The sequence below is a fragment of the Dromaius novaehollandiae genome, chromosome 1 (genome assembly GCF_036370855.1).
Source record: "Dromaius novaehollandiae isolate bDroNov1 chromosome 1, bDroNov1.hap1, whole genome shotgun sequence".
In the NCBI taxonomy this organism is placed as follows: Eukaryota; Metazoa; Chordata; class Aves; order Casuariiformes; family Dromaiidae; genus Dromaius; species Dromaius novaehollandiae.
Window position 1 is genome coordinate 14110712 of NC_088098.1, and position 16449 is coordinate 14127160.

General features: G+C 34.4%; 1 protein-coding gene across 3 annotated transcripts in view; it reads left to right on the forward strand.

Moving 5' to 3' along the window:
• TBC1D22A (TBC1 domain family member 22A) overlaps positions 1-16449 on the forward strand; it is a 193342-nt gene that overhangs the window by 55783 nt on the left and 121110 nt on the right. The window lies entirely within an intron of this gene.

Here is a 16449-nt window from a genome sequence, read left to right on the forward strand (position 1 = left end):
ATATAATCTGTAGATTTTATTTTTTTCGTGTCCCTACCAACAGCCAGTTTCAGAGCTTTGTAGTGTAGATGATTTTCCTTCATGTGCGCCTTGAATAGAAAACTTGGCTGCCGTTGGCATCTGATGTACTAAATTGGTCAACTTTGAGTTTAGTTTGTGTGCTTCTTCCCTTTTCGCTATGGATTATGAGGAAGCTGGGATTTGGGTGTGGGGTAGCAGCAGCCACTAAAATCTTGTTCCTACAAGAACACAAAAGTGAGAATGGCAAATTTCTGTGAAGTTCTGTCCTGCAGGATTGGTTTCTCCTTACTGCTAGTGCAACCAGGAGGAAGATGTGAGGTTGTCTGAGAATGTTTTGACATAGGTTCATGAAGGACTGCTGATTAGTTGAAAATTCTTTGAGTCTTGATAACTTCTAATTTTTTAATAAATGTAAAATTGCATGAAGAATTACTCTCATGAATGTTCTAAAGCATTCTCTCATCACATGAAAAGTCATGAAGTGATTGGTCCTATACATATAATGAATTTTACCCTGGACTTCTCACATTATTCAGTAAATGCTTTAAATGTAAGAAAATAAAATTAATTCCTGCTTCAGCACTGAAACTTGAAATAGCCTCTGTCAAGTACGTGCATGTCATTCTTCAATTCACAACTTTTATTCATCTGTTTAAATATTTTGAGGTATTGTAAAGTAAAAACATGTTTCTTCCAGGTAAACTAAATTGCATCAAAGGAGAAAACCACTAAAATTTAGGTCTATATTTTTATAAGAGCAAGTGTTTTGAAGTAATTGCCTAGATTATATTTTAAAACTGTTCATTTGTTTTTATGTATGTCTCACTTAAGAAAAATGAACCATACACAAAACTTCTGAGTAGTTTTCTTTATTGGTATGTAATGCAGTTTTTCAGGCTTAATTGGGCAAAGAATCTTACTCTTTTACATGTGTTTATTTACTACAGCCAAGTAGGGGAATCCTTGTGAAAATAACTAGCTGTGAACTGTTTGTCAGCCGGCAATGCTTGCCACGATATACTGTTGTGTTGAGGGTCGGGTAATAAAGCAGTGTCTATTGTAGACTTTGCAAAGAGAAGGCATAAGGATAATTTGAGTAGGACTGAGAGGACAGCCTCATGCTTAGCTTCTGTAAAGGGTTAGGGAATGAGAGGAGCATGAAAGAGAGCAGATACACCTGCAGGCCTTGGGAGAGAACTGATTAATGGGTGGACTAAATAACAGTAAATGTCTTAATTTTTTAATCCTTTGATTGTTGTGTTTGGATTTTTTTAAATTATTTACCTGGAAAATGTAGTTGTTGCAGCTTTCAGCAAGACTTGTTAGAATATTAAATTTCTTTTAGTTGCCATTTGATCCTGTAGTTGAATACTTGGTTCTGGCTTATAGCTGTATAACCATTTCCATTAAGGACACACTATTTTTTTTTTTTTTTTTTTTTTTTTTTTTTTTTTTTACTGTAGGTGAAAGCCCTAGGGTGAGTATAGTTGAGCTTTACACAGGTATGCGCTTTTGTCTGTGGCTTGCTTGTGACAGTTTGTTCCCTACTGCTTTTTCCCAAGTTGCTTAACCTACCGCAAGTCACTGATGTCATCCTGTGTCAGATGTGAGAGTTAAATCTGTCTGCATAAGCTCCCTTTTAATCTGCTTTAGTCAAAATGAGGTTATTTAACTTAATGCATTTTATCAGTAGATTTTTAGCTGATTCTACCAACCTAGTTAGTGCTGCTGGCAGTTCTTGGAGTATAGTAACCTTGAAAAGGTGTTAATAATGGGCAACTGAGCACAGCTCTGCTAGTAAGTAACAGTTTGGTGTAGTGGGGTAATAATATATTACTATATATATATTTTATGCAATACTGTATCTGGGTTCCCAATAAGGGCTTGGTACTCTGTAAACTGTATAATTAGTGATACAAGCCATCCTCTTCCAGATCTTCTTTGTGGGTTGAAGAGGTTAACATACCCAGCTTCATTTCACTGCTCTTTAAACTTAACAGGGAAGCTGCATGTTTTGAGTATTTCCAAATCAAGTTTGGTTAGACTGAAATGAGAGCACACAGTTAAGTAAGGGCTAACTGCTGTCAAAATGGGTAGTTTTGCTTCCGTTTTTTCCAGCCCTGAACATGCATTCCTGTAGTCTCTCTTTGGTCAGCATTTCTGTGGTACAGTAGATCAATTCAGGGAGATAAACTGGTAGGAAACTTAGCTACACAATAAAATGAGTAATTTAACTTTCTGCGATCACCTCAGGATCGGTTGAACATCAGTGCCAGTGTGGGCATACGAGCATTTTGGGGAAGAAGGGAGAAGCAATATCTGCATTTAATATCAGGTAGCTCTTAGAGTCCTTTAGCTGTGTTATTAAACTGCAGCCTTGTGATAAGTCTTTGGCAATTCAGCTTATTTTTCACGTAGCAAGTTAGGAGTCATAAAAACAGCTCAACAGGCAGATGTGGGTTATGGTAGAGAAGTCTGTCTTTCTAGTGTATTTACTTTCTGTTACTGTCTTCAGGGTCATGGTTGTTATTACAGTAGACAGTGCTGTTTTTACAAAATGAATCCTTCTAGTGATTTTTCTTTCAATTTTGTTTTTTTTCTCTCTCCAATATACTGTCAGACTTCCAAGCTAATTATAACAGTTCGTCTAAAATGCTGGAGGCATGGTCTACCTAACAGATGTTTTGGAGGAAGATTTGAGACTGAGAAAACAAGTTTTTATGGATATTTTCAATAACCAAAGACTGTAAATTTAAGTTTTTAATTACCAGTTGCCACTTCAAGGATATTTGGAAAAAAAAAAATTGAAACACAAACTTAATTTTTTTCCTAGTTGCTTTCAAGATCTGTGTCTTTGTTTAGACTCTTCTGAACATGCAGAGATTTTTGTTTTGGAATTATTTGCGTTGTTTAGGTAAGTCTTACAGGCGATTTTGCTGTTTAAGAACCTGAGGTTGTATTCCATATAACCTTAAGATCTAACTGCTTGAGACTTCATCGGTTTTAGAACTCTGCGTTTCTGGACAAAATGAATAAAGGTTTAAGCTTTCCAAAGCAACCTAATCTTTACCTGCATTCTTTGCTGTTCTTATCATATATAGAATTGCTATAGCTGTAGTCATTACTTTCAGCTTGTTTAATTTTTTTTGAAGTAGTTCAATAGCTCTTTAAAACCAAATGTTCAAAGTATGACAGTTACATATTACTTTCATAGTGATGGGATGGAGAAAATAACTACAATTGCCTTGATAACCTCTGTTGAAACAAAATTATGTTATTGTGAATCCATTTGCTTAACCATACAAATTGCAAAATCAGAATTTTTATTCTCATAAACTAGCAAATCTTGCAAGTTGTGAATAAAGCATGGACTGTAATAAAATATTTTCTTTAGTGTGATTACAGAAGTATAGTAGTAATTGTGCTGACTAGCTCCTATGAGCATGAGCAGGGGAAGCTGAGGAAATAGGATGTTGTTGACAGTTCTCTCAAATTTAGTATCTGCCACTGAAAAATTAACTCATTTTAATCATAACTTTTCTTTTGATACCTTCAGAAAAGGTTCCTATCTATCTGAAATGGAGTAAGCCTAATTAAAGTTGATTTCTCTGGTTGCAATTAACAGATGCTGTCAAAAGTGGGGAAAAAAAAGACATTGAGATAATTCTAATAAGTTTGCCCAACTGTTGAATTGCTTGATATTTCTTTATCTGAGAGAAAATTAATGTTTTGAGTAGTGAGATTAAGTGTTCATAGTGTCTTATGAGGCACTCACTTGGGGGGGGGGAAAAAAGATCTGAAGTTTCATAATGGCTTAGTCTTTTTTACTATCTTCAAAGAAAAAACAATCCACATAACTAAAGCACAAATTCTTTTAATTGTTAATACTGATGCAAGAAAAAGGCTATGCAAAATAAATAAAAGCTGGTTTTGGAGGAAAAAAATGTATGGCAAAACAATCATTAACAGAAAGTCTCTGTAGGTTAGTAGTTTCCAGGACATGTCAGAACTCAGTTCATGGAGCCGAAGCTCTGTGTGTTCTAATTCATGCAACGTACACAAGGAAAATAAATTACACAGGACCTGTATAAAAACAGAGTAATAATGCTTCACATCTACTATTAGATGAATTTCACTGTTGCATTCATTCTTTCGTACTCCAATTATTAATATGAATTCAAGTCTAGATGAAAAGAAAGAAAAAACATCACAATTGCGTTCATCTGTTAGAGTTTTATGAAGCTTCTATAACTATCATTTTTTGCATCTAATTTGAACCTGATTGTTTTTTTTTTATTTCTGAAGTGTATGGTAGACTTTTTGCTAAACCTTAATAGGATTTTTCCATTGCTTTATAATACTACCATTTACAGTCTAGGCACTCCTGGAGCTTTTTGTCTGTTTAAACAATTTTCAAATATTGTTGTCTTTGAGTTTTATAATTCTAAAGTGGTTTATATTTATTCAGCACAGCTCTATGGACAAATTATTGGATTAAAATAATTCAAGTTCATGATAGTTTGGCGTTTAAAATTTTTCTAATTGGCTTTTATTTGATAAGGGAAGCAGATTATTTGCTTTAAATGTTTTTCTTTTAACTTTGGAAAGTATTTGCTCTATTCCTTTGTGCTTGTACTAATTTCATAAGTTTCCTAGAATAAATTGAAATAATATATTTGTCTAAAAACAATTCTTCAGTGTAATCTCATTTGTTTATCTGGATATAATTTGAGCCATTTGTTTTATAAGCACTAGGAAAGTGTAAAAAGCTTTTTACCCTGTTTTTAAAAGCTACTCCTAAGACTTGTATTTCTGAGTTAGATTAAATGTGGTAGTATGAGGAATAGAACAAAAAGTTGGGCAAAATGGACGGTGTTATGGTGGATGCATGCTCAGGGTAGAATAGAGGTTACTGAGGCATTTCAGCTTAAAAATGTGAATGTCTTATGTGTATTGCTTCACAGGAGAATCATTGTATTACAGGCTAACTTTCCCTCTGTTTGGGAGAAGAGATGGGAAAATGTGTGTGTGTTTTTTTTTTTCTTTTTTTAACGGAAGCTTTACTATTTATTTTACAAACTTCTGCGTTTTTTTGTAAGACTTTAAATAAAAAGTAAGAGCTTTTATGTAATAAAGAAAATATCTGTGGTGTTTGTACTTGTCATGTTTTGCATTTTTCAGCGTGGCACCTACTTACTTAAGTAGGTGTGCTTTGAGTCCCAAAGCTGTCATTTTAATGTACCTAAATAGGTATTTCAAATCAATGGTATTTCTAACTACCATGCTCTAATATTTTTATTGAAAGTGCAATAAGCAACAGTTAATGTATTCTGATCTCTGTACTGGTGACAAGCTTTAAAAAAAAAAGTGTAAGGAAGACAGGCTGTGAGAGCAACTATTGATGAAGCAAACATAGGTTACTTGAAAGATTTAAGTAAGTGTCAAACTGAGGATTTATCCAACTTACATTTTCGGTTGACTGGTAGAAGTTACTTCCAGGTACCAGGATTTGAATTCATAATTTTTGCCTTAAAGATGCTACTATATGTGACTGGCTTTCTTGTTAAATAGAGTATTAAATGACAATCTGCAATCTTAATATTTGTTGACATAAAATAGTAACTGAAAAATTAGTAATCTCCGTTTCAATATTTATCTACGTATTTCTGTCTGGAGGCATAAGATTATCTTCACCTCCTTACTCTTCCTTATGTAATGTCTTGTTCTAGTATGAAAATTTCTCATGGCTGTTGGGGCAAATGTAACTGGATTATATTCCTTAAATTTACAGCTTCCTGTTATCTGTCCCACTCGTTACCGTTTGTGAAGGCATCTATGAGTGGGGTTTGGGTTTTTTTTTTAATCTTTGTTTTCTTTTTTTCACGTCCCTGAATGAAGAGTATGTTCAGAATACTAATCTTCAGTATGTTACGATGTATGGCCCAGCCTTGATTTGTTATTAAGAGTAAAGCTATAGTGTGAAGACTTTTGTAAAGCAGAAACAGCATCCAAATCAGAAAAATGGATAGGAACTTATAAACCCAGGAAGCTACATCTTTTTTTCAGTGATTTTTACATGTTAGGGGAATAAAAACTTACTCGACCACATCAGAGCCAGGAAGCCTAACAGAGGTGTAAAAGTAGTGTATGAGATGCCATCCCGCACCAGGGGAGTTGTGTGGATCTTTTTGTTTAGGTGTTTCCTGTGAAATAACTTACAGACTCTGTCTTATGGACAAAATCAGAGGAATTCTTTCAAAGTGAAGCTTTACTATAAGGGATTTCTAGAACACTTCCCTAAATAAATAAGAAGTTGTCAAGCTGAAAGGGGACTAACCCAAGGCTTCTAACAAAATTAAATTGTGAAATTGTTGACCTATATTTTAAAATACCTAAATTATTATTTAAATTAACTCTGGTGCCGGAGGCATGGAAGTTAGCAATGTATAATTGCAAAAACAAAGTTTCGGTTATACAAGCCCTGCTTCATGTCATCTTCATGAATCATTAGGTGAGGAACAGAAAGCAAAACTGTAAATATTACTGTTACTAAATGTCACTTTGTAATTCAGTGCTGCATTTATATGTTGAATCAGTTCTGGATAGCCAGGAGCCTGGAGAAGGGATGGCAGAGTGAGGTGTGAGACAGTGATGAATAATTATGAATTGCAGGGTAGGGGGAGGATGAGGAGTGAGTCTTGAGCATATACTAGAGCAATGGATGTAGCAGGCACTAAACTGAATTAAGTAAGAATAAAAGGGCTGGACTTTTTTTGTAGTAATGGTTCAGTTGCTAAAAATATAAAGGGGTTAAAAAGACAGGCTGGAGAAGTTCACGGATGTTAGCTGTCATTGGTGATTACTGGTGTGTATACATCATGCATTTTTTCGGCTTTTGTGATCCCTCACCAGGAGAAAGGATCAGTGTATGTCTCCCATGTTTCTTGCATGCTGTTGGAGAGCTTCTGCTACTGGCCACCCTGAGATGGATCATTAGCCAATGCCAGTCTTTCCTTTCTGAAATTATTTGGTTTACATCATCATCTTATTTGTCAGCTGTATTAAACACTTCAAGAGAAGGGCATTCCAACTCATTTAAGAAAAAATGGGATCTTAATCCTCCCCAAGTCAACACAGGAGTTAGTCTCACTGTTGTCGTAATTTGTTTCTTATTGTCAGATACTGTAATTAATAAAATGATAGGCCTGTCTAAGAATAATTTAGCTTTTATTATATGAGACAAAATGTTTGTTTAAATGTTCAGGTTTTACCAGTTCACTGTCTTTTGATACCCTGAAGTTACTGAGGTTATTTCTGTGTATTACAATGCTTATGTTATTGAGATTCGTTAGAATAGTCACATTGTTATATAAAACTGCAGAATGGTAATATCATTTTATAGACCATGAAAACGGCTTTTGTGTCTGTGAACTTGTTTAGTGCTCTTCTCCCAATTAAATCAGTTGGTCTAACAAGATATTCATTCATCCTACAAACCCCGCCTTTCCTTTTTTCTGAGTATATAGTTTCAGTTTAATGAGAGATTTGTCCAGTTTGAGTTATTCAGCATGCTACCTCCTGTATTTTACTAGAGGAAGTCTTCAAGACCTTTGAGTTGTTATCTTAATTTTCTGTCATGATTAAACATATGAGTTATAATAATGCTGAAGTAGCACAATTATACTATTCTCCGTTCTGTTCCCGTTGGCTGGTGAGAGAACGTCTTTATAGACTACAGGTTGTCTCTGCTGTCTTTGTTCTTCCTGAAAGCTTATTTCACATCATCTCACTGCTGCCAAGGATTTCCATTCTCTCCAAGACAGCTTATGAGGTTGTACTAACAATTGGTTCATTGGTGTTTTTTTTTTTTCCACAGCAGTATTTACTGTTCTTCAGATGGGGATCCACATTCTTGCTTCTATGTTCTACTTCAAGTGCCTCATGTAGCTTAGAGGGTTAATACGGATTTTTTTTCTGGCCTACAATTATGTATCTATTTGTACCCTATCTTATATTAAATATTATTCTACTTTTCCAGGAAAAAAATCAAAACAAACTCAAATCTCTGTCATTAACTTTCACAATAATTGAATTGTAACTCTTCCTTTTTTGACTTAAGTATTGCGTTTTTTCAGCTAACTCCGATTTCGTCTGTTTAAACACAATCTGCTTATATTATTCAACTATTTGCTGGTATGTCTTCTGTGTTTTTCAGTAAGGTGCATTAAAAAGTAGTTGAGAGAAAAGGACTTGTTTTCCCCACATATACAAAATTTTTCTGCTAACAAAAGTTTTATTTTAGTAAGATCTACTAGGTGAAAAGGAGGATAAATATGATCACTGACATGCATTTTAACTATATATTTTAAAAGTTGATTTTGCATCAGTGTTTGTGTTTCTGAATTCAGGAATGCATTTGTCTAGAGGAGATGTATTATAATACGATGCTCAGAATACACTCCCAGATTTTTAAACATGAAATTAAATTGATAATGTGAAATCTACCTTAAAAAGTAAGGAGGATCAAAATATCTTTTGTAGATTATATTGTCTCATTTCTGAAAGAAATTAAAAACTAATAGACTGTTGCACTCTGAGGAAGCCATGAGAGTTTACTGAAAGGCATTTTAATTGAAACTGCAAATTGGAAATACTGGGTCATGAGAACAAATAAGAACCTGAGTAATGGTGGAAGCAGTAAAATGAAATTGAAAAGAAGCCAAAAGACTTCTGCAGGTGTAAAAACGAAAGAATTGTGGAGAAAGAGAGAGCTAATTGCAATTAATGTAACTGTAGGGAGAGAAATGTATTCCAAAGGGAGCTGCATATTTTAGTTCTGGCATGTGCATTTGTTTATCTCTCCCCGTGGTCTCTGTATAGTTATAATTAATGATTATCCTTCTGTAGTGAAGAAGCACCGAGGTGGTTATACTTTCAGATCTAAATCTTCTCACGCATGTGTTCCGACAGATTAGGAAATGACCTTAATGGCTTTGGGCATCCAAATATCACAACTTTTCGTGTTTATTATGAAGGAACTTGCGGAAAAAAGTTGAAGGGGAAATAATTATTTAAGTAATGATGATAGGCTGTATAAATTGTCAGAAATATAAAATTCAAATACTGTTCAAAAACGTCAGTAGTGTTTCAAGATCTAAAAGAAGGCTTTTAAATTGAGATTTATCAATACTTTAAACTTTAATTGTATTTTTGTTATTTTGTTAATAATCTTTCAAAACATTCAGACCAATTTAAATACAGTTGTCAGAAGTCTATAGGCTGAAACTTCAATTGGAATAGGCTTTGCTTGTAGTTTAAATACAAACTTCTGTTTAACATAGACAAGTAAATAAAAAAAATTGATTTTCATAAGCATGGAATTTTTGACTTGCTGTTAAGTTGGGAAATCCAAAATTTTGGATTTCTACTTTAAGCTGTAGAAAATAAAGTATAAAGCAACAGTGAAAAAATTAAATACTTAAGCACAGTGGCTAAGAAGAAAATGCAAAAAATCAAAATTTTTGCCAAACAATTTTTTTGTTTTAATTGCCTTATTTCATGCTAACAGAAAATGTTTAATGCTTTCATAGCACATGAATTTTGATTAAAAACATGGGTTTTTTTTTAACTTATGGAGTTGCAAACTGTACTGTCACTAAAGACATCTTTCTGAACTGGGTTGCATGTTCTGCCTTTCATGTCTCAGTGTAAGGAAAAAGTTTACTTTCTTTAAATTAGATTTGTACTAAAATACATTACCTTTCTTACATTAATACAGGAAAAGAGTATAAAGAAACCATGCTGTGGTATTTTCGACTAGATTGTGTTTTTTCTAGAGAGAAATTTTACTGTCTTGTGTGATTATTTCTTTGTCTTAGTGATAAATACCTATACAATATGTCTTTTTTTTTCTTTTCTTTTTTTTTTTTTAAAGTGATGCAAACTCATGATAAAAGCAAGCAGAGGTATTTCTCTGCTACAGGCTGCAATTTCACTGGGAGATTGTAAATAGCAGCAGTAAGTGCTAGAGTGGCTGTCTTTAAAGTAGTCCTGTAAAAACACATTTTAACAGAGTGAGCATTAGATATGTCTCACCAAGTTCCTCTTACTGTTGTGTAATTCTTCTATTACTACTTCTATAAATATTTTTGTGAGATTAAAATATTATGTATTTTGTAAACAGCTATATATGTTTTCCGTGAAGTGTAATTCCTTGGCTTTTGTTATGATGTATTTTTTTTAATGTGTTCTTTTTAAAAGTGAGTATGTGTTTCCACTTAACATGATCAGTAATATTGACTGGAAAAAGCAGTTCATATGTTGAACTTATCATCTCTTTAAAAATTTCAGATCCCTTTAAAATATTCTTAAGATGCAGTACACTAATAAAATTATTTTGATAGGAAAGTTTTTCACATATCTATCTGCACAGATACCCTTGTATCTTCTTGTGGGAATCTCTGATCTTGGCACAGTTAGTATGTTTTATTTTATTTGTATGCCCTTTTCACTAGATCTGTCATTGTGGGAAAATTTTGGGGTCTTTTTGTAATCACTGCCCCCTTCCACAAATACTACATTCAGAGCAAAAATGTCATAGGGTGATGGAAGAGGCTTGAAAGGGTTATCTCAGTCTACCTCCTACCTCTAGTTAGGATCTGTGTATCTAGGACCAAAACTGTCTACCATTTTAAAAACTTCCAGCACAAAAATGGGCACAATGCTGAGTTTCGTTTACTGGTGGTTTTTTTTCTCTATCTAGTCTGTTCTAGTTTCTGCTGTTGTCAGTGTTGGAATATAGATGTGAGGTCTGCCCTCAGCGCCCCAGTATCTAGTAATCTAAATCTCTCTTGTTGCAATCGAACCACATTACTTTTTGTCTTGTCGCCAACTAGACCTAAATATTTCTTTTTTTTTTGTGGTTACATTTTTGCATATTTAAAGACTGTTACTGTTGCTCTCTTTAGTTGTCTTATTAAAGCATTTCAGTTCTTTCCTTCTTTCTTCTCAGGATATGTTTTCCAGCCTTATGTGTATTCTGCAAGGCCAGTTCCGGAGGCTTGCTTTAGGCTTAGTGGACCTCACTGTGATTTAACTCTTGTCCCACTCTGTGTATGTTTGTGTGTGTATACATGGGCTTGATGCTTAAAAAATTAAAGTGATAAGCACAAACTAAGTAATTAAAGCAATGCATTTTGGAGGGAAAGTTGAACCTCTAATCTTTTATTTCCTATTCTCAAAGCACCTTTGGATTTCTCAGGAAGCTTATCAGGCATTCTGAGAGAGTGCTCATCAGCATCCTGTGCTTATGATGCTTATTGGATGCTAATTACTAGTCCCTTGTGGCTGGGGTTCGTTTTAAAGTTGTTTGACCTTACTAGTTTGCTTTTGACCTTCTCTTGCTATTGTCTCCCATTTAAGCTGCAGCCTGATATTTGTTTTTCAATCTTACAACATTTGTTTTCTTTAGAAAGCTAATAGCCACTGTATGAATTTCCAAGGTTTTTAAAAATCAGTTAGTTTTATCTAAAGCCTTAAATATCTCGTCTTAGATATGACTTCAAATTCCTGTATGAAATTCATACAATACCATCATCAGATGTTAACACTGCTGTCAGCAAAATCCATCTGCAGTTCTTTCAAATGTACAAGTTTCTGCAGAGGTTACTTTACATTGCAAAAAACAAAACAAAACAACCCCCCAAAACTCATAAACTTGATTTATAACCGACAGACTTTACGATAGTACTTGTGCAAACAATATTAATTCTGAAATTTTGTCTTCTCAATAAACTGTTAGGTATGGTAGTCAGTATATACAGTGTCCTGAAAAATTAATGTTAACTCTTGTTTGTTGTATTGACAGTATATTTATTTACTTCACTCTTAGATTCCGTTTACGTCAGAAGAATCATATATAATGAAATATTTTGGCAAATTATTCTTTTGGCAATACAAATGAATACAAATTGATTATTTTGAAATTGAGCTGGGTAAATTTTCTCTAATAGGATTTTTTGGTTTATTGTCATCAGACCTGTTTTTAAATGAATATAAGAGTGTCAGGTACAATATCAAGATGCATACCTAAGTAGGTGATGTCGCTATAGAAATATAATTATTTGCATTTTTATTTTTTGGAGGCATTAAAATTTGTTGTTATGCATACCGCTTACTGCTTATGTTTTTGTGAGTGTCCCTTTCCACATGACACATCTGTGTTTCTTCTTGTCATTGTGTAACTCTCTAATTAACCTAACTGTAAATGAGATCATTTTGACACAAAGTTTTCAGTAGTAGTAGTTGGGTAGTCCTCAGTAGTTCTGTGCTACAGGCTTTGGCTATGGAACCAACAGTCAATATTCATGAGGATTTTTTTATTCATCAAAATAAAGCATTATTTAGTTATCCATAGCAACATTACCAATGAAGGGTGGTGTGGAGGAAGAAATTCTTCGCAGATGACTTGCACACCTAAATCTTACTTTCCTTGCGATTTTACCTTCATCGGCTGAGGCTGGGTAGTATACAATATGAAGGTGTATTGTATCACTAGTTTCTGTGTTCTCCCTCAGGACAATCAGCTGTAGTCTGTTCTCGTATGATCTGTAGGTAGTCTCTTTTGAATCATTTGAAGCTTCCTTGAATCTGATCAGTTGATTCTTTTGTTGTGATAGTACAGACGGACTTTCAATAGTACCGTTAATATGTCATCCAGGCATGGGGAATTGAATATGGTCTTTTATGCTTTGTTGGAAAGGATTAGTATATTGAATATTGCAACTGACTATGTGTATGTGTATATAATTATGAATGTGTTTATGTGCACATTTGCGTGTGCAGATGTGTGTGTCTATCTGTCTCTGATAATTAGAGGTTGCTGTAATAGGAATGTTTAAAACACTGAGAAATTGGGCAAGTTTCAAACTTCAAAACACCACTTTGCTACATTAACTATTGGCCATGTGTATTGTTAATGAATGTCAGTTCTTAATTATTATCAATACCTGTTCCATCAGTCATTACCAAACTTATCGTAAATTAGCTGTGACTATTAAGCACCGCAGACCTGCAGCTGTGTAGTTGGCTTTGATGGCTCTGGTCCTTGCTGGTCTTAATCACCAAGGTCAAGGTGAGTTAGGCTTGGTTCGATGAGGGAAGCTGGAATGGAGTAGGGGGTGTCTTTTCCCTGTTTTTCACCCTTCATTGTTAGTGTCTGTTGCTCCTTTCTCCCCAAAAGAAAGGGAATGATCTCATCTGCTCTTAACATCATTCATGTCATTTGTGGGACCAGAAGTTGTTTTGATTTTGCTAGGCTTGCGAATTGCAAGATTGCATATTTGCTAGGTCTTTTTCTGTTTGTTCTACAGGATTATTTTGGTTTCGACAGCCATCTTTCCTTTCAGCTCTACGTCATTAGTTCGTATCTTGCAGATTTTGCTACTTGCATGTGTTTTTCTGTTGGTACAGCTATACCACAAGTCTGCATGCCCTTTGAGATTGTGTGATATATATATATTTATGCTTAGCTGTGTTGCCAAATGCTTGTTGTTGGTTAGGATATTAGTAATGTTACAATGTTACAAAATACTTATGCACTGTTGCCAGTTTATGCTATTTTAGTGGTTTTTTTAGTGGGTTCAAGACATGCTCGTACTAACTTGCTTAGTGTAATTCATGGGTGCAGCAGACCTCTGCTTTGGCTGCATGCTAACAAATCACATCTCTCACTAGATACAGACCCTGTGTATGAGATCACATTGCTTTGGTAAATATTTTAATGTTTTGTATTTATGAATATTGCAAATAAATTTTATTTGCACATACTTATAGTTACTTCAAATATTTATAATTGATGGGATGCCTAGATTCAGAGGTGGGATCCTGCTGCTTCAGTTAGCACAAAAGAATATTTCCTTTTGGTATACTCTACTGAGGGAACAGAAGAATGGGCAGTGATCCAGCTGTGAACTGCAGATAAAAAAGGTAAAAACAAAAGTGTAGAATAGAAAAAACCAAAACAACAGCATGCAGAAAGCTTGCAGATCTGAGTTTTTCTTTGTCCTTAAAGCAGTATGATGATGTGGAGACAAATGTTAGATTGTTAGATAACAAAATCTAGTTCTTTAAACCATTGGGGCTGGTACAGATAAGAATCTAGCTATGACAACAAGGAGATGCCTCAAATCTTACCTGAGAAACAGGTAAGCTAGTATGTGTCAAGTTGCAAGCTGCTACAGTGGGATTGTTTCAAGCATTATGGTTGACTTATTTAAAGCAAGATCTTTCTGACCAAATGCACAGCGTAGTGCAGCAATTCTAGTATAGCATAAAGGAGAGCTTGAGCCGGGGCACAAGGGAATGACTGCAATAGTCAACTCAGGGCTACCTACTCGCAAAGATAAATAGGACTAAGGCATGGGGGAGAGGTGAAAGTTGGTCAGATCTTTAGGTAACGTTGCTGAATAAGGAATAAGCTGAGCTTTCATACTAATAGCTGGCAAACACCTTAGGGATTCTGTGTAGAGAATGTTAAATAGCTAGCAGAGTTATCCAGTTAATTCCGAAACTTCCCTTTTTTTTTTCTTTTTTTTTTCTTTTTTCTTTTGGTAGTTCACTCATGTTTTGAATCCTGTAAATAAAACCTAAATGTTGCGTAACAGTACTTCCATTCCATTTTACTACTAAAGCTAAGTTAGTATTAAGTAGTACTGGAATCTAGTCGCAAGGTCTTGGTGAAACTGATGAATCCTCGTCTTTGACTTTGATCATTCTTTGCTGATACTTCAAGCTGCTGAATGACTTTCTTCGGTAATACAAATTTTGGTTGAACGTAACTGACTGGCTTCTTGAAAGTGTGCAAATGACTGCCACTTTATTAGTTGTTTGGCAGAGGGAGTCGAACAGTAATCTATTTTGCACCCTTTTTCTTGGAAGATTAAACACATACCCTCCTGCATCAACTATTTTACAAAATACACATTTTTCTAGTTAAGTGTCCACTGTTTTCAGCTGCAAAGGCCATACTGTAAAATTTGATTATTACAGCTTTAGAATATGTTTCACAACCAAATTGTTGTGTTTTCAGGTCTCTATTTCTTGGAGTTCTGTTACACTGTTTTAACTTTTTGTTGTTTTCATATGGAAACTGTGCAATGATTTTCGCAGCATTTAAAAAACACTGAGCCTTTTACAGACTAGCCCGTATTGTGTCTAAGTAAAAATGGTATGCTTGGTTTTAAGTATGTTTTAGGTAGGAAAAAAATAGCAATTGTCTAAAATCTTTCTTGTTTTTAAAACCTGCAGAGAATGCATGAAGAATTCCAGATGATCGAATGTATTCAACTGGAATCTGTATGTTACATTGTCTCATGCTACCTTACTTTAAATAAGCACAGGACTGTAAGTTACTCTCACCCTCAATATTCAAAAATACAGAATATCAATAAGACAAACTATGGTAGGAGGTATAAAGCAACAGATCATTTTAAGCTATTTTATATTTGGGTATCTGTAGCCTTCAACCTTTCCTAATACTTGTATAATTTTGTATCACGTGTCATTTCTCCCTGGCAATCTATTTTGGTTGATGACAACAAATCTATTGAAGTGATTTATTTGAAAAAAATATGTGCTGAACATTGTGTTCTTCATTATTGCTAAAAATATATATTTTTAAAAGGGCTGTCATCTTATGAGCTTTGAACACTGTTAGTTCACAATAATGTCATAGTCAGAAATATGGCTTAAAGCTTTTTTCTAGATATAAATTGTATTTATTGGGCAGATTTCTCACCTGTGTAAGAGTTGCCAGTTTTGTATTTGGCATTGTGCAAGTTCTGTGGGTCAAAGACCTTCTGTTGGCAGCTGGCTTACTTGATTCTCTTTGGTGCTCTGTATTTTGGTGATAGTGTTGAAGCACTAAAGGTGTTTTTCATACTTCTCATATCTGAATTGTTGGTATGTATTCAGAGTTGTCTGCAGCCTGTGGGGAGCCCATGTCTTTTCTTTAATTTGCAACATGAGCTAAGAATTTCCTTATTTTTCAAATAAATGTATCATTCTTGGAAAAAAAGCAGACCTATTTCTGTGTAGACACCTGCAATGGCTTATGAATAAGAATTAAGGGGAAGTTTGGACTTTTTAGCAAAAATATATAGTCTCGCCATTAAAACCTGGTCACGAAAGACTGAGTGAAAAAGCTTGCTGGCAAACGTGCAGGCCTACTGAATGAAGTCTCCCAATGACTTATTATTATGAAGAAGAATCTGGAATTAGAGAATAAATACATGGAGTGTTTACTCTTTTGTGATAAAACAATTTGAGAGTACTTACAATTCTGAAAGCATAAAATTTAGGTCAGAGGAGTCAAGCTTACAGTATTTTTATAGAAGATACGATTTTTCTTATTCTCCAGGTCAAAGGAGA